Source organism: Taudactylus pleione, unplaced genomic scaffold (assembly GCF_031769625.1).
Source record: "Taudactylus pleione unplaced genomic scaffold, aTauple2 ptg000134l, whole genome shotgun sequence".
Taxonomy (NCBI): domain Eukaryota; kingdom Metazoa; phylum Chordata; class Amphibia; order Anura; family Myobatrachidae; genus Taudactylus; species Taudactylus pleione.
In genome coordinates this window covers 4560347-4586663 of record NW_028284536.1, presented here as the reverse complement: position 1 = coordinate 4586663, position 26317 = coordinate 4560347, and the positions used below count along the sequence as shown (strand labels likewise).

At 34.9% G+C, this 26317-nt stretch overlaps 4 non-coding genes across 4 annotated transcripts; all 4 read left to right on the top strand.

Moving 5' to 3' along the window:
• The first annotated feature begins 1701 nt into the window (after window positions 1-1701).
• TRNAN-GUU (transfer RNA asparagine (anticodon GUU)) lies at window positions 1702-1775 on the top strand. Its single transcript has one exon. It is a non-coding gene; the product is annotated as a tRNA-Asn (tRNA).
• A 3674-nt stretch (window positions 1776-5449) lies between these two features.
• TRNAN-GUU (transfer RNA asparagine (anticodon GUU)) lies at window positions 5450-5523 on the top strand. Its single transcript has one exon. It is a non-coding gene; the product is annotated as a tRNA-Asn (tRNA).
• Window positions 5524-18568: 13045 nt separating this feature from the next.
• Window positions 18569-18642, top strand: TRNAN-GUU (transfer RNA asparagine (anticodon GUU)). The gene has a single exon. It is a non-coding gene; the product is annotated as a tRNA-Asn (tRNA).
• Window positions 18643-24191: 5549 nt separating this feature from the next.
• TRNAN-GUU (transfer RNA asparagine (anticodon GUU)) lies at window positions 24192-24265 on the top strand. Its single transcript has one exon. It is a non-coding gene; the product is annotated as a tRNA-Asn (tRNA).
• Window positions 24266-26317: the final 2052 nt, after the last annotated feature.

Below are 26317 nucleotides of genomic sequence, written 5' to 3'. Positions count from 1 at the left end.
ATTATCTCTAAAGTGAGTTTAATTTGATTTAAGCCAATTTATTCAACATTTAGAAAATACCTGAAGGTTAATGTTGTTCCTGGTGATATCTAATCAGCAGAATGCAACCTAGCAGCATTTTTAAGTGGAAGCCTGTGTTATGTTAAAACCAGGTGTTATCTTATCAGTACAAAGGTAAGGAATTAAGAAAAACTTTTTGAAGTGTGAAGATTTTTCTTACAAAATCATTGTCTTATTGCATCACCAAAGTGTAAGCTGGAAAGATGATTTTGATAAATTACTTGTTAGATCACCTGATTTGCTCTTCTGGAGTCAATGTAGTTTGTTTTTCTCAATAACCATAGAAGTAATAGGGTAAATTAAAGACATTATGTGGATTTTTTGCTACAGCACTTCTGTCAAAATACGATTAAAATGAGTTAAGATGATAATGGATTTTCTACTATAAGCAAAGACCAAAAAAGTCAAAATAGCAATCCCAATTTTAGATTTGATAAATGAAAATAGCACATAGCAGAGGATGGTTTCGATCCATCGACCTCTGGCTTATGGGCCCAGCACGCTTCCGCTGCGCCACTCTGCTGCTCATGGAAGTGCTTAGAACTCAAGAAGGGTTGATTCATCACAAGAACATGGCAATGTGTTCCTTTTAATTAACGAAAAATCCTAAAATAACTGTCCAGAATAGAGACTTTATAAACTTTGGCAAGGAAACTTTCCAGATCAATGTTTCTTAGCTGTTGTTTGTTTATGTCTCATATAGGGTCTCTGTGGCGCAATTGGTTAGCGCGTTCGGCTGTTAACTGGAATGTTGGTGGTTCAATCCCACCCAGGGACGAGAATCTTCTATTAGTCAAATTTTGGGGAATTTTAGGTAGAGAAGTCAACATGTCAAACTACCTATTTTATGTTAGGGTTCAAGACTTTCTCTGAAACAATTATCTCTAAAGTGAGTTTAATTTGATTTAAGCCAATTTATTCAACATTTAGAAAATACCTGAAGGTAAATGTTGTTCCTGGTTATATCTAATCAGCAGAATGCAACCTAGCAGCATTTTTAAGTGGAAGCCTGTGTTATGTTATAACCAGGTGTTATCTTATCAGTACAAAGGTAAGGAATTAAGAAAAACTTTTTGAAGTGTGAAGATTTTTCTTACAAAATCATTGTCTTATTGCATCACCAAAGTGTAAGCTGGAAAGATGATTTTGATAAATTACTTGATAGAACACCTGATTTGCTCTTCTGGAGTCAATGTATTTTGTTTTTCTCAATAACCATAGAAGTAATAGGGTAAAGTAAAGACATTATGTGGATTTTTTGCTACAGCACTTCTGTCAAAATACGATTTAAATGAGTTAAGATGATAATGGATTTTCCACTATAAGCAAAGACCAAAAAAGTCAAAATAGCAATCCCAATTTTAGATTTGATAAATGAAAATAGCACATAGCAGAGGATGGCTTCGATCCAACGACCTCTGGGTTATGGGCCCAGAACGCTTCCGCTGCGCCACTCTGCTGCTCATGGAAGTGCTTAGAACTCAAGAAGGGTTGATTCATCACAAGAACATGGCAATGTGTTCTTTTTAATTAGCGAAAAATCCTAAAATAACTGTCCAGATTAGAGACTTTATAAACTTTGGCAAGGAAACTTTCCAGATCAATGTTTCTTAGCTGTTGTTAGTTTATGTCTCACATAGGGTCTCTGTGGCGCAATTGGTTAGCGCGTTCGGCTGTTAACCGGAAGGTTGGTGGTTCAATCCCACCCAGGGACGAGAATCTTCTATTAGTTAAATTTTGGGGAATTTTAGGTAGAGAAGTCAACATGTCTAACTACCTATTTTATGGTAGGGTTCAAGACTTTCTCTGAAACAATTATCTCTAAAGTGAGTTTAATTTGATTTAAGCCAATTTATTCAACAATTAGAAAATACCTGAAGGTTAATGTTGTTCCTGGTGATATCTAATCAGCAGAATGCAACCTAGCAGCATTTTTAAGTGAAAGCCTGTGTTATGTTATAACCAGGTGTTATCTTATCAGTACAAAGGTAAGGAATTAAGAAAAACTTTATGAAGTTTGAAGATTTTTCTTACAAAATCATTGTCTTATTGCATCACCAAAGTGTAAGCTGGAAAGATGATTTTGATAAATTACTTGTTTGAACACCTGATTTGCTCTTCTGGAGTCAATGTAGTTTGTTTTTCTCAATAACCATAGAAGTAATAGGGTAAAGTAAAGACATTATGTGGATTTTTTGCTACAGCACTTCTGTCAAAATACGATTTAAATGAGTTAAGATGATAATGGATTTTCTACTATAAGCAAAGACCAAAAAAGTCAAAATAGCAATCCCAATTTTAGATTTGATAAATGAAAATAGCACATAGCAGAGGATGGTTTTGATTCAACGACCTCTGGGTTATGGGCCCAGCACGCTTCCGCTGCGCCACTCTGCTGCTCATGGAAGTGCTTAGAACTCAAGAAGGGTTGATTCATCACAAGAACATGGCAATGTGTTCCTTTTAATTAATGAAAAATCCTAAAATAACTGTCCAGATTAGAGACTTTATAAACTTTGGTAAGGAAACTTTCCAGATCAATGTTTCTTAGCTGTTGTTTGTTTATGTCTCATATAGGGTCTCTGTGGCACAATTGGTTTGCACGTTCGGCTGTTAATTGGAATATTGGTGGTTCAATCCCACCCAGGGATGAAAATCTTCTATTAGTCAAATTTTGGGGATTTTTAGGTAGAGAAGTCAACATGTCAAACTACCTATTTTATGTTAGGGTTCAAGACTTTCTCTGAAACAATTATCTCTAAAGTGAGTTTAATTTGATTTAAGCCAATTTATTCAACATTTAGAAAATACCTGAAGGTAAATGTTGTTCCTGGTTATATCTAATCAGCAGAATGCAACCTAGCAGCATTTTTAAGTGGAAGCCTGTGTTATGTTATAACCAGGTGTTATCTTATCAGTACAAAGGTAAGGAATTAAGAAAAACTTTTTGAAGTGTGAAGATTTTTCTTACAAAATCATTGTCTTATTGCATCACCAAAGTGTAAGCTGGAAAGATGATTTTGATAAATTACTTGATAGAACACCTGATTTGCTCTTCTGGAGTCAATGTAGTTTGTTTTTCTCAATAACCATAGAAGTAATAGGGTAAAGTAAAGACATTATGTGGATTTTTTGCTACAGCACTTCTGTCAAAATACGATTTAAATGAGTTAAGATGATAATGGATTTTCTACTATAAGCAAAGACCAAAAAAGTCAAAATAGCAATCCCAATTTTAGATTTGATAAATGAAAATAGCACATAGCAGAGGATGGTTTCGATCCAACGACCTCTGGGTTATGGGCCCAGCACACTTCCGCTGCGCCACTCTGCTGCTCATGGAAGTGCTTAGAACTCAAGAAGGGTTGATTCATCACAAGAACATGGCAATGTGTTCCTTTTAATTAATGAAAAATCCTAAAATAACTGTCCAGATTAGAGACTTTATTAACTTTGGTAAGGAAACTTTCCAGATCAATGTTTCTTAGCTGTTGTTTGTTTATGTCTCATATAGGGTCTCTGTGGCACAATTGGTTTGCACGTTTGGCTGTTAATTGGAATATTGGTGGTTCAATCCCAACCAGGGATGAAAATCTTCTATTAATCAAATTTTGGGGATTTTTAGGTAGAGAAGTCAACATGTCAAACTACCTATTTTATGGTAGGGTTCAAGACTTTCTCTGAAACAATTATCTCTAAAGTGAGTTTAATTTGATTTAAGCCAATTTATTCAACATTTAGAAAATACCTGAAGGTTAATGTTGTTCCTGGTTATATCTAATCAGCAGAATGCAACCTAGCAGCATTTTTAAGTGGAAGCCTGTGTTATGTTATAACCAGGTGTTATCTTATCAGTACAAAGGTAAGGAATTAAGAAAAACTTTTTGAAGTGTGAAGATTTTTCTTACAAAATCATTGTCTTATTGCATCACCAAAGTGTAAGCTGGAAAGATGATTTTGATAAATTACTTGTTAGATCACCTGATTTGCTCTTCTGGAGTCAATGTAGTTTGTTTTTCTCAATAACCATAGAAGTAATAGGGTAAATTAAAGACATTATGTGGATTTTTTGCTACAGCACTTCTGTCAAAATACGATTAAAATGAGTTAAGATGATAATGGATTTTCTACTATAAGCAAAGACCAAAAAAGTCAAAATAGCAATCCCAATTTTAGATTTGATAAATGAAAATAGCACATAGCAGAGGATGGTTTCGATCCATCGACCTCTGGCTTATGGGCCCAGCACGCTTCCGCTGCGCCACTCTGCTGCTCATGGAAGTGCTTAGAACTCAAGAAGGGTTGATTCATCACAAGAACATGGCAATGTGTTCCTTTTAATTAACGAAAAATCCTAAAATAACTGTCCAGAATAGAGACTTTATAAACTTTGGCAAGGAAACTTTCCAGATCAATGTTTCTTAGCTGTTGTTTGTTTATGTCTCATATAGGGTCTCTGTGGCGCAATTGGTTAGCGCGTTCGGCTGTTAACTGGAATGTTGGTGGTTCAATCCCACCCAGGGACGAGAATCTTCTATTAGTCAAATTTTGGGGAATTTTAGGTAGAGAAGTCAACATGTCAAACTACCTATTTTATGTTAGGGTTCAAGACTTTCTCTGAAACAATTATCTCTAAAGTGAGTTTAATTTGATTTAAGCCAATTTATTCAACATTTAGAAAATACCTGAAGGTAAATGTTGTTCCTGGTTATATCTAATCAGCAGAATGCAACCTAGCAGCATTTTTAAGTGGAAGCCTGTGTTATGTTATAACCAGGTGTTATCTTATCAGTACAAAGGTAAGGAATTAAGAAAAACTTTTTGAAGTGTGAAGATTTTTCTTACAAAATCATTGTCTTATTGCATCACCAAAGTGTAAGCTGGAAAGATGATTTTGATAAATTACTTGATAGAACACCTGATTTGCTCTTCTGGAGTCAATGTATTTTGTTTTTCTCAATAACCATAGAAGTAATAGGGTAAAGTAAAGACATTATGTGGATTTTTTGCTACAGCACTTCTGTCAAAATACGATTTAAATGAGTTAAGATGATAATGGATTTTCCACTATAAGCAAAGACCAAAAAAGTCAAAATAGCAATCCCAATTTTAGATTTGATAAATGAAAATAGCACATAGCAGAGGATGGCTTCGATCCAACGACCTCTGGGTTATGGGCCCAGAACGCTTCCGCTGCGCCACTCTGCTGCTCATGGAAGTGCTTAGAACTCAAGAAGGGTTGATTCATCACAAGAACATGGCAATGTGTTCTTTTTAATTAGCGAAAAATCCTAAAATAACTGTCCAGATTAGAGACTTTATAAACTTTGGCAAGGAAACTTTCCAGATCAATGTTTCTTAGCTGTTGTTAGTTTATGTCTCACATAGGGTCTCTGTGGCGCAATTGGTTAGCGCGTTCGGCTGTTAACCGGAAGGTTGGTGGTTCAATCCCACCCAGGGACGAGAATCTTCTATTAGTTAAATTTTGGGGAATTTTAGGTAGAGAAGTCAACATGTCTAACTACCTATTTTATGGTAGGGTTCAAGACTTTCTCTGAAACAATTATCTCTAAAGTGAGTTTAATTTGATTTAAGCCAATTTATTCAACAATTAGAAAATACCTGAAGGTTAATGTTGTTCCTGGTGATATCTAATCAGCAGAATGCAACCTAGCAGCATTTTTAAGTGAAAGCCTGTGTTATGTTATAACCAGGTGTTATCTTATCAGTACAAAGGTAAGGAATTAAGAAAAACTTTATGAAGTTTGAAGATTTTTCTTACAAAATCATTGTCTTATTGCATCACCAAAGTGTAAGCTGGAAAGATGATTTTGATAAATTACTTGTTTGAACACCTGATTTGCTCTTCTGGAGTCAATGTAGTTTGTTTTTCTCAATAACCATAGAAGTAATAGGGTAAAGTAAAGACATTATGTGGATTTTTTGCTACAGCACTTCTGTCAAAATACGATTTAAATGAGTTAAGATGATAATGGATTTTCTACTATAAGCAAAGACCAAAAAAGTCAAAATAGCAATCCCAATTTTAGATTTGATAAATGAAAATAGCACATAGCAGAGGATGGTTTTGATTCAACGACCTCTGGGTTATGGGCCCAGCACGCTTCCGCTGCGCCACTCTGCTGCTCATGGAAGTGCTTAGAACTCAAGAAGGGTTGATTCATCACAAGAACATGGCAATGTGTTCCTTTTAATTAATGAAAAATCCTAAAATAACTGTCCAGATTAGAGACTTTATAAACTTTGGTAAGGAAACTTTCCAGATCAATGTTTCTTAGCTGTTGTTTGTTTATGTCTCATATAGGGTCTCTGTGGCACAATTGGTTTGCACGTTCGGCTGTTAATTGGAATATTGGTGGTTCAATCCCACCCAGGGATGAAAATCTTCTATTAGTCAAATTTTGGGGATTTTTAGGTAGAGAAGTCAACATGTCAAACTACCTATTTTATGTTAGGGTTCAAGACTTTCTCTGAAACAATTATCTCTAAAGTGAGTTTAATTTGATTTAAGCCAATTTATTCAACATTTAGAAAATACCTGAAGGTAAATGTTGTTCCTGGTTATATCTAATCAGCAGAATGCAACCTAGCAGCATTTTTAAGTGGAAGCCTGTGTTATGTTATAACCAGGTGTTATCTTATCAGTACAAAGGTAAGGAATTAAGAAAAACTTTTTGAAGTGTGAAGATTTTTCTTACAAAATCATTGTCTTATTGCATCACCAAAGTGTAAGCTGGAAAGATGATTTTGATAAATTACTTGATAGAACACCTGATTTGCTCTTCTGGAGTCAATGTAGTTTGTTTTTCTCAATAACCATAGAAGTAATAGGGTAAAGTAAAGACATTATGTGGATTTTTTGCTACAGCACTTCTGTCAAAATACGATTTAAATGAGTTAAGATGATAATGGATTTTCTACTATAAGCAAAGACCAAAAAAGTCAAAATAGCAATCCCAATTTTAGATTTGATAAATGAAAATAGCACATAGCAGAGGATGGTTTCGATCCAACGACCTCTGGGTTATGGGCCCAGCACACTTCCGCTGCGCCACTCTGCTGCTCATGGAAGTGCTTAGAACTCAAGAAGGGTTGATTCATCACAAGAACATGGCAATGTGTTCCTTTTAATTAATGAAAAATCCTAAAATAACTGTCCAGATTAGAGACTTTATTAACTTTGGTAAGGAAACTTTCCAGATCAATGTTTCTTAGCTGTTGTTTGTTTATGTCTCATATAGGGTCTCTGTGGCACAATTGGTTTGCACGTTTGGCTGTTAATTGGAATATTGGTGGTTCAATCCCAACCAGGGATGAAAATCTTCTATTAATCAAATTTTGGGGATTTTTAGGTAGAGAAGTCAACATGTCAAACTACCTATTTTATGGTAGGGTTCAAGACTTTCTCTGAAACAATTATCTCTAAAGTGAGTTTAATTTGATTTAAGCCAATTTATTCAACATTTAGAAAATACCTGAAGGTTAATGTTGTTCCTGGTTATATCTAATCAGCAGAATGCAACCTAGCAGCATTTTTAAGTGGAAGCCTGTGTTATGTTATAACCAGGTGTTATCTTATCAGTACAAAGGTAAGGAATTAAGAAAAACTTTTTGAAGTGTGAAGATTTTTCTTACAAAATCATTGTCTTATTGCATCACCAAAGTGTAAGCTGGAAAGATGATTTTGATAAATTACTTGATAGAACACCTGATTTGCTCTTCTGGAGTCAATGTAGTTTGTTTTTCTCAATAACCATAGAAGTAATAGGGTAAAGTAAAGACATTATGTGGATTTTTTGCTACAGCACTTCTGTCAAAATACGATTTAAATGAGTTAAGATGATAATGGATTTTCTACTATAAGCAAAGACCAAAAAAGTCAAAATAGCAATCCCAATTTTAGATTTGATAAATGAAAATAGCACATAGCAGAGGATGGTTTCGATCCAACGACCTCTGGGTTATGGGCCCAGCACACTTCCGCTGCGCCACTCTGCTGCTCATGGAAGTGCTTAGAACTCAAGAAGGGTTGATTCATCACAAGAACATGGCAATGTGTTCCTTTTAATTAATGAAAAATCCTAAAATAACTGTCCAGATTAGAGACTTTATTAACTTTGGTAAGGAAACTTTCCAGATCAATGTTTCTTAGCTGTTGTTTGTTTATGTCTCATATAGGGTCTCTGTGGCACAATTGGTTTGCACGTTCGGCTGTTAATTGGAATATTGGTGGTTCAATCCCAACCAGGGATGAAAATCTTCTATTAGTCAAATTTTGGGGATTTTTAGGTAGAGAAGTCAACATGTCAAACTACCTATTTTATGGTAGGGTTCAAGACTTTCTCTGAAACAATTATCTCTAAAGTGAGTTTAATTTGATTTAAGCCAATTTATTCAACATTTAGAAAATACCTGAAGGTTAATGTTGTTCCTTGTGATATCTATTCAGCAGAATGCAACCTAGCAGCATTTTTAAGTGGAAGCCTGTGTTATGTTAAAACCAGGTGTTATCTTATCAGTACAAAGGTAAGGAATTAAGAAAAACTTTTTGAAGTGTGAAGATTTTTCTTACAAAATCATTGTCTTATTGCATCACCAAAGTGTAAGCTGGAAAGATGATTTTGATAAATTACTTGTTAGATCACCTGATTTGCTCTTCTGGAGCCAATGTAGTTTGTTTTTCTCAATAACCATAGAAGTAATAGGGTAAATTAAAGACATTATGTGGATTTTTTGCTACAGCACTTCTGTCAAAATACGATTAAAATGAGTTAAGATGATAATGGATTTTCTACTATAAGCAAAGACCAAAAAAGTCAAAATACCAATCCCAATTTTAGATTTGATAAATGAAAATAGCACATAGCAGAGGACAGTTTCAATCCATCGACCTCTGGGTTATGGGCCCAGCACGCTTCCGCTGCGCCACTCTGCTGCTCATGGAAGTGCTTAGAACTCAAGAAGGGTTGATTCGTCACAAGAACATGGCAATGTGTTCCTTTTAATTAACGAAAAATCCTAAAATAACTGTCCAGATTAGAGACTTTATAAACTTTGGCAAGGAAACTTTCCAGATCATTGTTTCTTAGCTGTTGTTTGTTTATGTCTCATATAGGGTCTCTGTGGCGCAATTGGTTAGCGCGTTTGGCTGTTAATTGGAATGTTGGTGGTTCAATCCCACCCAGGGACGAGAATCTTCTATTAGTCAAATTTTGGGGATTTTTAGGTAGAGAAGTCAACTTGTCAAACTACCTATTTTATGTTAGGGTTCAAGACTTTCTCTGAAACAATTATCTCTAAAGTGAGTTTAATTTGATTTAAGCCAATTTATTCAACATTTAGAAAATACCTGAAGGTAAATGTTGTTCCTGGTTATATCTAATCAGCAGAATGCAACCTAGCAGCATTTTTAAGTGGAAGCCTGTGTTATGTTATAACCAGGTGTTATCTTATCAGTACAAAGGTAAGGAATTAAGAAAAACTTTTTGAAGTGTGAAGATTTTTCTTACAAAATCATTGTCTTATTGCATCACCAAAGTGTAAGCTGGAAAGATGATTTTGATAAATTACTTGATAGAACACCTGATTTGCTCTTCTGGTGTCAATGTAGTTTGTTTTTCTCAATAACCATAGAAGTAATAGGGTAAAGTAAAGACATTATGTGGATTTTTTGCTACAGCACTTCTGTCAAAATACGATTTAAATGAGTTAAGATGATAATGGATTTTCTACTATAAGCAAAGACCAAAAAAGTCAAAATAGCAATCCCAATTTTAGATTTGATAAATGAAAATAGCACATAGCAGAGGATGGTTTCGATCCAACGACCTCTGGGTTATGGGCCCAGCACACTTCTGCTGCGCCACTCTGCTGCTCATGGAAGTGCATAGAACTCAAGAAGGGTTGATTCATCACAAGAACATGGCAATGTGTTCCTTTTAATTAGCGAAAAATCCTAAAATAACTGTCCAGATTAGAGACTTTATAAACTTTGGTAAGGAAACTTTCCAGATCAATGTTTCTTAGCTGTTGTTTGTTTATGTCTCATATAGGGTCTCTGTGGCACAATTGGTTTGCACGTTCGGCTGTTAATTGGAATATTGGTTGTTCAATCCCACCCAGGGATGAAAATCTTCTATTAGTCAAATTTTGGGGATTTTTAGGTAGAGAAGTCAACATGTCAAACTACCTATTTTATGGTAGGGTTCAAGACTTTCTCTGAAACAATTATCTCTAAAGTGAGTTTAATTTGATTTAAGCCAATTTATTCAACAATTAGAAAATACCTGAAGGTTAATGTTGTTCCTGGTGATATCTAATCAGCAGAATGCAACCTAGCAGCATTTTTAAGTGAAAGCCTGTGTTATGTTATAACCAGGTGTTATCTTATCAGTACAAAGGTAAGGAATTAAGAAAAACTTTATGAAGTTTGAAGATTTTTCTTACAAAATCATTGTCTTATTGCATCACCAAAGTGTAAGCTGGAAAGATGATTTTGATAAATTACTTGTTTGAACACCTGATTTGCTCTTCTGGAGTCAATGTAGTTTGTTTTTCTCAATAACCATAGAAGTAATAGGGTAAAGTAAAGACATTATGTGGATTTTTTGCTACAGCACTTCTGTCAAAATACGATTTAAATGAGTTAAGATGATAATGGATTTTCTACTATAAGCAAAGACCAAAAAAGTCAAAATAGCAATCCCAATTTTAGATTTTGATAAATGAAAATAGCACATAGCAGAGGATGGTTTCGATCCAACGACCTCTGGGTTATGGGCCCAGCACACTTCCGCTGCGCCACTCTGCTGCTCATGGAAGTGCTTAGAACTCAAGAAGGGTTGATTCATCACAAGAACATGGCAATGTGTTCCTTTTAATTAATGAAAAATCCTAAAATAACTGTCCAGATTAGAGACTTTATTAACTTTGGTAAGGAAACTTTCCAGATCAATGTTTCTTAGCTGTTGTTTGTTTATGTCTCATATAGGGTCTCTGTGGCACAATTGGTTTGCACGGTCGGCTGTTAATTGGAATATTGGTGGTTCAATCCCAACCAGGGATGAAAATCTTCTATTAGTCAAATTTTGGGGATTTTTAGGTAGAGAAGTCAACATGTCAAACTACCTATTTTATGGTAGGGTTCAAGACTTTCTCTGAAACAATTATCTCTAAAGTGAGTTTAATTTGATTTAAGCCAATTTATTCAACATTTAGAAAATACCTGAAGGTAAATGTTGTTCCTGGTTATATCTAATCAGCAGAATGCAACCTAGCAGCATTTTTAAGTGGAAGCCTGTGTTATGTTATAACCAGGTGTTATCTTATCAGTACAAAGGTAAGGAATTAAGAAAAACTTTTTGAAGTGTGAAGATTTTTCTTACAAAATCATTGTCTTATTGCATCACCAAAGTGTAAGCTGGAAAGATGATTTTGATAAATTACTTGATAGAACACCTGATTTGCTCTTCTGGTGTCAATGTAGTTTGTTTTTCTCAATAACCATAGAAGTAATAGGGTAAAGTAAAGACATTATGTGGATTTTTTGCTACAGCACTTCTGTCAAAATACGATTTAAATGAGTTAAGATGATAATGGATTTTCTACTATAAGCAAAGACCAAAAAAGTCAAAATAGCAATCCCAATTTTAGATTTGATAAATGAAAATAGCACATAGCAGAGGATGGTTTCGATCCAACGACCTCTGGGTTATGGGCCCAGCACACTTCCGCTGCGCCACTCTGCTGCTCATGGAAGTGCATAGAACTCAAGAAGGGTTGATTCATCACAAGAACATGGCAATGTGTTCCTTTTAATTAGCGAAAAATCCTAAAATAACTGTCCAGATTAGAGACTTTATAAACTTTGGTAAGGAAACTTTCCAGATCAATGTTTCTTAGCTGTTGTTTGTTTATGTCTCATATAGGGTCTCTGTGGCACAATTGGTTTGCACGTTCGGCTGTTAATTGGAATATTGGTTGTTCAATCCCACCCAGGGATGAAAATCTTCTATTAGTCAAATTTTGGGGATTTTTAGGTAGAGAAGTCAACATGTCAAACTACCTATTTTATGGTAGGGTTCAAGACTTTCTCTGAAACAATTATCTCTAAAGTGAGTTTAATTTGATTTAAGCCAATTTATTCAACAATTAGAAAATTCCTGAAGGTTATTGCTGTTCCTGGTGATATCTAATCAGCAGAATGGAACCTAGCAGCATTTTTAAGTGAAAGCCTGTGTTATGTTATAACCAGGTGTTATCTTATCAGTACAAAGGTAAGGAATTAAGAAAAACTTTTTGAAGTGTGAAGATTTTTCTTACAAAATCATTGTCTTATTGCATCACCAAAGTGTAAGCTGGAAAGATGATTTTGATAAATTACTTGTTAGATCACCTGATTTGCTCTTCTGGAGTCAATGTAGTTTGTTTTTCTCAATAACCATAGAAGTAATAGGGTAAAGTAAAGACATTATGTGGATTTTTTGCTACAGCACTTCTGTCAAAATACGAATTAAATGAGTTAAGATGATAATGGATTTTCTACTATAAGCAAAGACCAAAAAAGTCAAAATAGCAATCCCAATTTTAGATTTGCTAAATGAAAATAGCACATAGCAGAGGATGGTTTCGATCCAACGACCTCTGGGTTATGGGCCCAGCACACTTCCGCTGCGCCACTCTGCTGCTCATGGAAGTGCTTAGAACTCAAGAAGGGTTGATTCATCACAAGAACATGGCAATGTGTTCCTTTTAATTAATGAAAAATACTAAAATAACTGTCCAGATTAGAGACTTTATTAACTTTGGTAAGGAAACTTTCCAGATCAATGTTTCTTAGCTGTTGTTTGTTTATGTCTCATATAGGGTCTCTGTGGCACAATTGGTTTGCACGGTCGGCTGTTAATTGGAATATTGGTGGTTCAATCCCAACCAGGGATGAAAATCTTCTATTAGTCAAATTTTGGGGATTTTTAGGTAGAGAAGTCAACATGTCAAACTACCTATTTTATGGTAGGGTTCAAGACTTTCTCTGAAACAATTATCTCTAAAGTGAGTTTAATTTGATTTAAGCCAATTTATTCAACATTTAGAAAATACCTGAAGGTAAATGTTGTTCCTGGTTATATCTAATCAGCAGAATGCAACCTAGCAGCATTTTTAAGTGGAAGCCTGTGTTATGTTATAACCAGGTGTTATCTTATCAGTACAAAGGTAAGGAATTAAGAAAAACTTTTTGAAGTGTGAAGATTTTTCTTACAAAATCATTGTCTTATTGCATCACCAAAGTGTAAGCTGGAAAGATGATTTTGATAAATTACTTGATAGAACACCTGATTTGCTCTTCTGGTGTCAATGTAGTTTGTTTTTCTCAATAACCATAGAAGTAATAGGGTAAAGTAAAGACATTATGTGGATTTTTTGCTACAGCACTTCTGTCAAAATACGATTTAAATGAGTTAAGATGATAATGGATTTTCTACTATAAGCAAAGACCAAAAAAGTCAAAATAGCAATCCCAATTTTAGATTTGATAAATGAAAATAGCACATAGCAGAGGATGGTTTCGATCCAACGACCTCTGGGTTATGGGCCCAGCACACTTCCGCTGCGCCACTCTGCTGCTCATGGAAGTGCATAGAACTCAAGAAGGGTTGATTCATCACAAGAACATGGCAATGTGTTCCTTTTAATTAGCGAAAAATCCTAAAATAACTGTCCAGATTAGAGACTTTATAAACTTTGGTAAGGAAACTTTCCAGATCAATGTTTCTTAGCTGTTGTTTGTTTATGTCTCATATAGGGTCTCTGTGGCACAATTGGTTTGCACGTTCGGCTGTTAATTGGAATATTGGTTGTTCAATCCCACCCAGGGATGAAAATCTTCTATTAGTCAAATTTTGGGGATTTTTAGGTAGAGAAGTCAACATGTCAAACTACCTATTTTATGGTAGGGTTCAAGACTTTCTCTGAAACAATTATCTCTAAAGTGAGTTTAATTTGATTTAAGCCAATTTATTCAACAATTAGAAAATTCCTGAAGGTTATTGCTGTTCCTGGTGATATCTAATCAGCAGAATGGAACCTAGCAGCATTTTTAAGTGAAAGCCTGTGTTATGTTATAACCAGGTGTTATCTTATCAGTACAAAGGTAAGGAATTAAGAAAAACTTTTTGAAGTGTGAAGATTTTTCTTACAAAATCATTGTCTTATTGCATCACCAAAGTGTAAGCTGGAAAGATGATTTTGATAAATTACTTGTTAGATCACCTGATTTGCTCTTCTGGAGTCAATGTAGTTTGTTTTTCTCAATAACCATAGAAGTAATAGGGTAAAGTAAAGACATTATGTGGATTTTTTGCTACAGCACTTCTGTCAAAATACGAATTAAATGAGTTAAGATGATAATGGATTTTCTACTATAAGCAAAGACCAAAAAAGTCAAAATAGCAATCCCAATTTTAGATTTGCTAAATGAAAATAGCACATAGCAGAGGATGGTTTCGATCCAACGACCTCTGGGTTATGGGCCCAGCACACTTCCGCTGCGCCACTCTGCTGCTCATGGAAGTGCTTAGAACTCAAGAAGGGTTGATTCATCACAAGAACATGGCAATGTGTTCCTTTTAATTAATGAAAAATACTAAAATAACTGTCCAGATTAGAGACTTTATTAACTTTGGTAAGGAAACTTTCCAGATCAATGTTTCTTAGCTGTTGTTTGTTTATGTCTCATATAGGGTCTCTGTGGCACAATTGGTTTGCACGGTCGGCTGTTAATTGGAATATTGGTGGTTCAATCCCAACCAGGGATGAAAATCTTCTATTAGTCAAATTTTGGGGATTTTTAGGTAGAGAAGTCAACATGTCAAACTACCTATTTTATGGTAGGGTTCAAGACTTTCTCTGAAACAATTATCTCTAAAGTGAGTTTAATTTGATTTAAGCCAATTTATTCAACATTTAGAAAATACCTGAAGGTAAATGTTGTTCCTGGTTATATCTAATCAGCAGAATGCAACCTAGCAGCATTTTTAAGTGGAAGCCTGTGTTATGTTATAACCAGGTGTTATCTTATCAGTACAAAGGTAAGGAATTAAGAAAAACTTTTTGAAGTGTGAAGATTTTTCTTACAAAATCATTGTCTTATTGCATCACCAAAGTGTAAGCTGGAAAGATGATTTTGATAAATTACTTGATAGAACACCTGATTTGCTCTTCTGGTGTCAATGTAGTTTGTTTTTCTCAATAACCATAGAAGTAATAGGGTAAAGTAAAGACATTATGTGGATTTTTTGCTACAGCACTTCTGTCAAAATACGATTTAAATGAGTTAAGATGATAATGGATTTTCTACTATAAGCAAAGACCAAAAAAGTCAAAATAGCAATCCCAATTTTAGATTTGATAAATGAAAATAGCACATAGCAGAGGATGGTTTCGATCCAACGACCTCTGGGTTATGGGCCCAGCACACTTCCGCTGCGCCACTCTGCTGCTCATGGAAGTGCATAGAACTCAAGAAGGGTTGATTCATCACAAGAACATGGCAATGTGTTCCTTTTAATTAGCGAAAAATCCTAAAATAACTGTCCAGATTAGAGACTTTATAAACTTTGGTAAGGAAACTTTCCAGATCAATGTTTCTTAGCTGTTGTTTGTTTATGTCTCATATAGGGTCTCTGTGGCACAATTGGTTTGCACGTTCGGCTGTTAATTGGAATATTGGTTGTTCAATCCCACCCAGGGATGAAAATCTTCTATTAGTCAAATTTTGGGGATTTTTAGGTAGAGAAGTCAACATGTCAAACTACCTATTTTATGGTAGGGTTCAAGACTTTCTCTGAAACAATTATCTCTAAAGTGAGTTTAATTTGATTTAAGCCAATTTATTCAACAATTAGAAAATTCCTGAAGGTTATTGCTGTTCCTGGTGATATCTAATCAGCAGAATGGAACCTAGCAGCATTTTTAAGTGAAAGCCTGTGTTATGTTATAACCAGGTGTTATCTTATCAGTACAAAGGTAAGGAATTAAGAAAAACTTTTTGAAGTGTGAAGATTTTTCTTACAAAATCATTGTCTTATTGCATCACCAAAGTGTAAGCTGGAAAGATGATTTTGATAAATTACTTGTTAGATCACCTGATTTGCTCTTCTGGAGTCAATGTAGTTTGTTTTTCTCAATAACCATAGAAGTAATAGGGTAAAGTAAAGACATTATGTGGATTTTTTGCTACAGCACTTCTGTCAAAATACGAATTAAATGAGTTAAGATGATAATGGATTTTCTACTATAAGCAAAGACCAAAAAAGTCAAAATAGCAATCCCAATTTTAGATTTGCTAAATGAAAATAGCACATAGCAGAGGATGGTTTCGATCCAACGACCTCTGGGTTATGGGCCCAGCACACTTCCGCTGCGCCACTCTGCTGCTCATGGAAGTGCTTAGAACTCAAGAAGGGTTGATTCATCACAAGAACATGGCAATGTGTTCCTTTTAATTAATGAAAAATACTAAAATAACTGTCCAGATTAGAGACTTTATTAACTTTGGTAAGGAAACTTTCCAGATCAATGTTTCTTAGCTGTTGTTTGTTTATGTCGCATATAGGGTCTCTGTGGCACAATTGGTTAGCACGTTCGGCTGTTAATTGGAATATTGGTGGTTCAATCCCACCCAGGGACGAAAATCTTCTATTAGTCAAATTTTGGAGATTTTTAGGTAGAGAAGTCAACATGTCAAACTACCTATTTAATGGTAGGGTTCAAGACTTTCTCTGAAACAATTATCTCTAAAGTGAGTTTAATTTGATTTAAGCCAATTTATTCAACAATTAGAAAATACCTGAAGGTTAATGTTGTTCCTGGTGATATCTAATCAGCAGAATGCAACCTAGCAGCATTTTTAAGTGAAAGCCTGTGTTATGTTATAACCAGGTGTTATCTTATCAGTACAAAGGTAAGGAATTAAGAAAAACTTTTTGAAGTGTGAAGATTTTTCTTACAAAATCATTGTCTTATTGCATCACCAAAGTGTAAGCTGGAAAGATGATTTTGATAAATTACTTGTTAGATCACCTGATTTGCTCTTCTGGAGTCAATGTAGTTTGTTTTTCTCAATAACTATAGAAGTAATAGGGTAAAGTAAAGACATTATGTGGATTTTTTGCTACAGCACTTCTGTCAAAATACGAATTAAATGAGTTAAGATGATAATGGATTTTCTACTATAAGCAAAGACCAAAAAAGTCAAAATAGCAATCCCAATTTTAGATTTGATAAATGAAAATAGCACATAGCAGAGGATGGTTTCGATCCAACGACCTCTGGATTATGGGCCCAGCACACTTCCGCTGCGCCACTCTGCTGCTCATGGAAGTGCTTAGAACTCAAGAAGGGTTGATTCATCACAAGAACATGGCAATGTGTTCCTTTTAATTAGCGAAAAATCCTAAAATAACTGTCCAGATTAGAGACTTTATAAACTTTGGTAAGGAAACTTTCCAGATCAATGTTTCTTAGCTGTTGTTTGTGTATGTCTCATATAGGGTCTCTGTGGCACAATTGGTTTGCACGTTCGGCTGTTAATTGGAATATTGGTGGTTCAATCCCACCCAGGGACGAAAATCTTCTATTAGTCAAATTTTGGGGATTTTTAGGTAGAGAAGTCAACATGTCAAACTACCTATATAATGGTAGGGTTCAAGACTTTCTCTGAAACAATTATCTCTAAAGTGAGTTTAATTTGATTTAAGCCAATTTATTCAACAATTAGAAAATACCTGAAGGTTAATGTTGTTCCTGGTGATATCTAATCAGCAGAATGCAACCTAGCAGCATTTTTAAGTGAAAGCCTGTGTTATGTTATAACCAGGTGTTATCTTATCAGTACAAAGGTAAGGAATTAAGAAAAACTTTTTGAAGTGTGAAGATTTTTCTTACAAAATCATTGTCTTATTGCATCACCAAAGTGTAAGCTGGAAAGATGATTTTGATAAATTACTTGTTAGATCACCTGATTTGCTCTTCTGGAGTCAATGTAGTTTGTTTTTCTCAATAACCATAGAAGTAATAGGGTAAAGTAAAGACATTATGTGGATTTTTTGCTACAGCACTTCTGTCAAAATACGAATTAAATGAGTTAAGATGATAATGGATTTTCTACTATAAGCAAAGACCAAAAAAGTCAAAATAGCAATCCCAATTTTAGATTTGATAAATGAAAATAGCACATAGCAGAGGATGGTTTCGATCCATTGACCTCTGGGTTATGGGCCCAGCACGCTTCCGCTGCGCCACTCTGCTGCTCATGGAAATGCTTAGAACTCAAGAAGGGTTGATTCATCACAAGAACATGGCAATGTGTTCCTTTTAATTAGCGAAAAATCCTAAAATAACTGTCCAGATTAGAGACTTTATAAACTTTGGCAAGGAAACTTTCCAGATCAATGTTTCTTAGCTGTTGTTAATTTATGTCTCACATAGAGTCTCTGTGGCGCAATTGGTTAGCGCGTTCGGCTGTTAACCGGAAGGTTGGTGGTTCAATCCCACCCAGGGACGAGAATCTTCTATTAGTCAAATTTTGGGGAATTTTAGGTAGAGAAGTCAACATGTCAAACTACCTATTTTATGGTAGGGTTCAAGACTTTCTCTGAAACAATTATCTCTAAAGTGAGTTTAATTTGATTTAAGCCAATTTATTCAACATTTAGAAAATACCTGAAGGTTAATGTTGTTCCTGGTGATATCTAATCAGCAGAATGCAACCTAGCAGCATTTTTAAGTGGAAGCCTGTGTTATGTTAAAACCAGGTGTTATCTTATCAGTACAAAGGTAAGGAATTAAGAAAAACATTTTGAAGTTTGAAGATTTTTCTTACAAAATCATTGTCTTTATGCATCACCAAAGTGTAAGCTGGAAAGATGATTTTGATAAATTACTTGTTTGAACACCTGATTTGCTCTTCTGGAGTCAATATAGTTTGTTTTTCTCAAAAACCATAGAAGTAATAGGGTAAAGTAAAGACATTATGTGGATTTTTTGCTACAGCACTTCTGTCAAAATACGATTTAAATGAGTTAAGATGATAATGGATTTTCTACTATAAGCAAAGACCAAAAAAGTCAAAATAGCAATCCCAATTTTAGATTTGATAAATGAAAATAGCACATAGAAGAGGATGGTTTCGATCCAACGACCTCTGGGTTATGGGCCCAGCACACTTCCGCTGCGCCACTCTGCTGCTCATGGAAGTGCTTAGAACTCAAGAAGGGTTGATTCATCACAAGAACATGGCAATGTGTTCCTTTTAATTAGCGAAAAATCCTAAAATAACTGTCCAGATTAGAGACTTTATAAACTTTGGTAAGGAAACTTTCCAGATCAATGTTTCTTAGCTGTTGTTTGTTTATGTCTCATATAGGGTCTCTGTGGCACAATTGGTTTGCACGTTCGGCTGTTAATTGCAATATTGGTGGTTCAATCCCACCCAGGGATGAAAATCTTCTATTAGTCAAATTTTGGGGATTTTTAGGTAGAGAAGTCAACATGTCAAACTACCTATTTTATGGTAGGGTTCAAGACTTTCTCTGAAACAATTATCTCTAAAGTGAGTTTAATTTGATTTAAGCCAATTTATTCAACAATTAGAAAATACCTGAAGGTTATTGTTGTTCCTGGTGATATCTAATCAGCAGAATGGAACCTAGCAGCATTTTTAAGTGAAAGCCTGTGTTATGTTATAACCAGGTGTTATCTTATCAGTACAAAGGTAAGGAATTAAGAAAAACTTTTTGAAGTGTGAAGATTTTTCTTACAAAATCATTGTCTTATTGCATCACCAAAGTGTAAGCTGGAAAGATGATTTTGATAAATTACTTGTTAGATCACCTGATTTGCTCTTCTGGAGTCAATGTAGTTTGTTTTTCTCAATAACCATAGAAGTAATAGGGTAAAGTAAAGACATTATGTGGATTTTTTGCTACAGCACTTCTGTCAAAATACGAATTAAATGAGTTAAGATGATAATGGATTTTCTACTATAAGCAAAGACCAAAAAAGTCAAAATAGCAATCCCAATTTTAGATTTTGATAAATGAAAATAGCACATAGCAGAGGATGGTTTCGATCCAACGACCTCTGGGTTATGGGCCCAGCACACTTCCGCTGCGCCACTCTGCTGCTCATGGAAGTGCTTAGAACTCAAGAAGGGTTGATTCATCACAAGAACATGGCAATGTGTTCCTTTTAATTAATGAAAAATCCTAAAATAACTGTCCAGATTAGAGACTTTATTAACTTTGGTAAGGAAACTTTCCAGATCAATGTTTCTTAGCTGTTGTTTGTTTATGTCTCATATAGGGTCTCTGTGGCACAATTGGTTTGCACGGTCGGCTGTTAATTGGAATATTGGTGGTTCAATCCCAACCAGGGATGAAAATCTTCTATTAGTCAAATTTTGGGGATTTTTAGGTAGAGAAGTCAACATGTCAAACTACCTATTTTATGGTAGGGTTCAAGACTTTCTCTGAAACAATTATCTCTAAAGTGAGTTTAATTTGATTTAAGCCAATTTATTCAACATTTAGAAAATACCTGAAGGTAAATGTTGTTCCTGGTTATATCTAATCAGCAGAATGCAACCTAGCAGCATTTTTAAGTGGAAGCCTGTGTTATGTTATAACCAGGTGTTATCTTATCAGTACAAAGGTAAGGAATTAAGAAAAACTTTTTGAAGTGTGAAGATTTTTCTTACAAAATCATTGTCTTATTGCATCACCAAAGTGTAAGCTGGAAAGATGATTTTGATAAATTACTTGATAGAACACCTGATTTGCTCTTCTGGTGTCAATGTAGTTTGTTTTTCTCAATAACCATAGAAGTAATAGGGTAAAGTAAAGACATTATGTGGATTTTTTGCTACAGCACTTCTGTCAAAATACGATTTAAATGAGTTAAGATGATAATGGATTTTCTACTATAAGCAAAGACCAAAAAAGTCAAAATAGCAATCCCAATTTTAGATTTGATAAATGAAAATAGCACATAGCAGAGGATGGTTTCGATCCAACGACCTCTGGGTTATGGGCCCAGCACACTTCCGCTGCGCCACTCTGCTGCTCATGGAAGTGCATAGAACTCAAGAAGGGTTGATTCATCACAAGAACATGGCAATGTGTTCCTTTTAATTAGCGAAAAATCCTAAAATAACTGTCCAGATTAGAGACTTTATAAACTTTGGTAAGGAAACTTTCCAGATCAATGTTTCTTAGCTGTTGTTTGTTTATGTCTCATATAGGGTCTCTGTGGCACAATTGGTTTGCACGTTCGGCTGTTAATTGGAATATTGGTTGTTCAATCCCACCCAGGGATGAAAATCTTCTATTAGTCAAATTTTGGGGATTTTTAGGTAGAGAAGTCAACATGTCAAACTACCTATTTTATGGTAGGGTTCAAGACTTTCTCTGAAACAATTATCTCTAAAGTGAGTTTAATTTGATTTAAGCCAATTTATTCAACAATTAGAAAATTCCTGAAGGTTATTGCTGTTCCTGGTGATATCTAATCAGCAGAATGGAACCTAGCAGCATTTTTAAGTGAAAGCCTGTGTTATGTTATAACCAGGTGTTATCTTATCAGTACAAAGGTAAGGAATTAAGAAAAACTTTTTGAAGTGTGAAGATTTTTCTTACAAAATCATTGTCTTATTGCATCACCAAAGTGTAAGCTGGAAAGATGATTTTGATAAATTACTTGTTAGATCACCTGATTTGCTCTTCTGGAGTCAATGTAGTTTGTTTTTCTCAATAACCATAGAAGTAATAGGGTAAAGTAAAGACATTATGTGGATTTTTTGCTACAGCACTTCTGTCAAAATACGAATTAAATGAGTTAAGATGATAATGGATTTTCTACTATAAGCAAAGACCAAAAAAGTCAAAATAGCAATCCCAATTTTAGATTTGCTAAATGAAAATAGCACATAGCAGAGGATGGTTTCGATCCAACGACCTCTGGGTTATGGGCCCAGCACACTTCCGCTGCGCCACTCTGCTGCTCATGGAAGTGCTTAGAACTCAAGAAGGGTTGATTCATCACAAGAACATGGCAATGTGTTCCTTTTAATTAATGAAAAATACTAAAATAACTGTCCAGATTAGAGACTTTATTAACTTTGGTAAGGAAACTTTCCAGATCAATGTTTCTTAGCTGTTGTTTGTTTATGTCGCATATAGGGTCTCTGTGGCACAATTGGTTAGCACGTTCGGCTGTTAATTGGAATATTGGTGGTTCAATCCCACCCAGGGACGAAAATCTTCTATTAGTCAAATTTTGGAGATTTTTAGGTAGAGAAGTCAACATGTCAAACTACCTATTTAATGGTAGGGTTCAAGACTTTCTCTGAAACAATTATCTCTAAAGTGAGTTTAATTTGATTTAAGCCAATTTATTCAACAATTAGAAAATACCTGAAGGTTAATGTTGTTCCTGGTGATATCTAATCAGCAGAATGCAACCTAGCAGCATTTTTAAGTGAAAGCCTGTGTTATGTTATAACCAGGTGTTATCTTATCAGTACAAAGGTAAGGAATTAAGAAAAACTTTTTGAAGTGTGAAGATTTTTCTTACAAAATCATTGTCTTATTGCATCACCAAAGTGTAAGCTGGAAAGATGATTTTGATAAATTACTTGTTAGATCACCTGATTTGCTCTTCTGGAGTCAATGTAGTTTGTTTTTCTCAATAACTATAGAAGTAATAGGGTAAAGTAAAGACATTATGTGGATTTTTTGCTACAGCACTTCTGTCAAAATACGAATTAAATGAGTTAAGATGATAATGGATTTTCTACTATAAGCAAAGACCAAAAAAGTCAAAATAGCAATCCCAATTTTAGATTTGATAAATGAAAATAGCACATAGCAGAGGATGGTTTCGATCCAACGACCTCTGGATTATGGGCCCAGCACACTTCCGCTGCGCCACTCTGCTGCTCATGGAAGTGCTTAGAACTCAAGAAGGGTTGATTCATCACAAGAACATGGCAATGTGTTCCTTTTAATTAGCGAAAAATCCTAAAATAACTGTCCAGATTAGAGACTTTATAAACTTTGGTAAGGAAACTTTCCAGATCAATGTTTCTTAGCTGTTGTTTGTGTATGTCTCATATAGGGTCTATGTGGCACAATTGGTTTGCACGTTCGGCTGTTAATTGGAATATTGGTGGTTCAATCCCACCCAGGGACGAAAATCTTCTATTAGTCAAATTTTGGGGATTTTTAGGTAGAGAAGTCAACATGTCAAACTACCTATATAATGGTAGGGTTCAAGACTTTCTCTGAAACAATTATCTCTAAAGTGAGTTTAATTTGATTTAAGCCAATTTATTCAACAATTAGAAAATACCTGAAGGTTAATGTTGTTCCTGGTGATATCTAATCAGCAGAATGCAACCTAGCAGCATTTTTAAGTGAAAGCCTGTGTTATGTTATAACCAGGTGTTATCTTATCAGTACAAAGGTAAGGAATTAAGAAAAACTTTTTGAAGTGTGAAGATTTTTCTTACAAAATCATTGTCTTATTGCATCACCAAAGTGTAAGCTGGAAAGATGATTTTGATAAATTACTTGTTAGATCACCTGATTTGCTCTTCTGGAGTCAATGTAGTTTGTTTTTCTCAATAACCATAGAAGTAATAGGGTAAAGTAAAGACATTATGTGGATTTTTTGCTACAGCACTTCTGTCAAAATACGAATTAAATGAGTTAAGATGATAATGGATTTTCTACTATAAGCAAAGACCAAAAAAGTCAAAATAGCAATCCCAATTTTAGATTTGATAAATGAAAATAGCACATAGCAGAGGATGGTTTCGATCCATTGACCTCTGGGTTATGGGCCCAGCACGCTTCCGCTGCGCCACTCTGCTGCTCATGGAAATGCTTAGAACTCAAGAAGGGTTGATTCATCACAAGAACATGGCAATGTGTTCCTTTTAATTAGCGAAAAATCCTAAAATAACTGTCCAGATTAGAGACTTTATAAACTTTGGCAAGGAAACTTTCCAGATCAATGTTTCTTAGCTGTTGTTAATTTATGTCTCACATAGAGTCTCTGTGGCGCAATTGGTTAGCGCGTTCGGCTGTTAACCGGAAGGTTGGTGGTTCAATCCCACCCAGGGACGAGAATCTTCTATTAGTCAAATTTTGGGGAATTTTAGGTAGAGAAGTCAACATGTCAAACTACCTATTTTATGGTAGGGTTCAAGACTTTCTCTGAAACAATTATCTCTAAAGTGAGTTTAATTTGATTTAAGCCAATTTATTCAACATTTAGAAAATACCTGAAGGTTAATGTTGTTCCTGGTGATATCTAATCAGCAGAATGCAACCTAGCAGCATTTTTAAGTGGAAGCCTGTGTTATGTTAAAACCAGGTGTTATCTTATCAGTACAAAGGTAAGGAATTAAGAAAAACATTTTGAAGTTTGAAGATTTTTCTTACAAAATCATTGTCTTTATGCATCACCAAAGTGTAAGCTGGAAAGATGATTTTGATAAATTACTTGTTTGAACACCTGATTTGCTCTTCTGGAGTCAATATAGTTTGTTTTTCTCAAAAACCATAGAAGTAATAGGGTAAAGTAAAGACATTATGTGGATTTTTTGCTACAGCACTTCTGTCAAAATACGATTTAAATGAGTTAAGATGATAATGGATTTTCTACTATAAGCAAAGACCAAAAAAGTCAAAATAGCAATCCCAATTTTAGATTTGATAAATGAAAATAGCACATAGAAGAGGATGGTTTCGATCCAACGACCTCTGGGTTATGGGCCCAGCACACTTCCGCTGCGCCACTCTGCTGCTCATGGAAGTGCTTAGAACTCAAGAAGGGTTGATTCATCACAAGAACATGGCAATGTGTTCCTTTTAATTAGCGAAAAATCCTAAAATAACTGTCCAGATTAGAGACTTTATAAACTTTGGTAAGGAAACTTTCCAGATCAATGTTTCTTAGCTGTTGTTTGTTTATGTCTCATATAGGGTCTCTGTGGCACAATTGGTTTGCACGTTCGGCTGTTAATTGCAATATTGGTGGTTCAATCCCACCCAGGGATGAAAATCTTCTATTAGTCAAATTTTGGGGATTTTTAGGTAGAGAAGTCAACATGTCAAACTACCTATTTTATGGTAGGGTTCAAGACTTTCTCTGAAACAATTATCTCTAAAGTGAGTTTAATTTGATTTAAGCCAATTTATTCAACAATTAGAAAATACCTGAAGGTTATTGTTGTTCCTGGTGATATCTAATCAGCAGAATGGAACCTAGCAGCATTTTTAAGTGAAAGCCTGTGTTATGTTATAACCAGGTGTTATCTTATCAGTACAAAGGTAAGGAATTAAGAAAAACTTTTTGAAGTGTGAAGATTTTTCTTACAAAATCATTGTCTTATTGCATCACCAAAGTGTAAGCTGGAAAGATGATTTTGATAAATTACTTGTTAGATCACCTGATTTGCTCTTCTGGAGTCAATGTAGTTTGTTTTTCTCAATAACCATAGAAGTAATAGGGTAAAATAAAGACATTATGTGGATTTTTTGCTACAGCACTTCTGTCAAAATACGAATTAAATGAGTTAAGATGATAATGGATTTTCTACTATAAGCAAAGACCAAAAAAGTCAAAATAGCAATCCCAATTTTAGATTTGCTAAATGAAAATAGCACATAGCAGAGGATGGTTTCGATCCAACGACCTCTGGGTTATGGGCCCAGCACGCTTCCGCTGCGCCACTCTGCTGCTCATGGAAGTGCTTAGAACTCAAGAAGGGTTGATTCATCACAAGAACATGGCAATGTGTTCCTTTTAATTAATGAAAAATACTAAAATAACTGTCCAGATTAGAGACTTTATAAACTTTGGTAAGGAAACTTTCCAGATCAATGTTTCTTAGCTGTTGTTTGTTTATGTCGCATATAGGGTCTCTGTGGCACAATTGGTTAGCACGTTCGGCTGTTAATTGGAATATTGGTGGTTCAATCCCACCCAGGGACGAAAATCTTCTATTAGTCAAATTTTGGGGATTTTTAGGTAGAGAAGTCAACATGTCAAACTACCTATATAATGGTAGGGTTCAAGACTTTCTCTGAAACAATTATCTCTAAAGTGAGTTTAATTTGATTTAAGCCAATTTATTCAACATTTAGAAAATACCTGAAGGTTAATGTTGTTC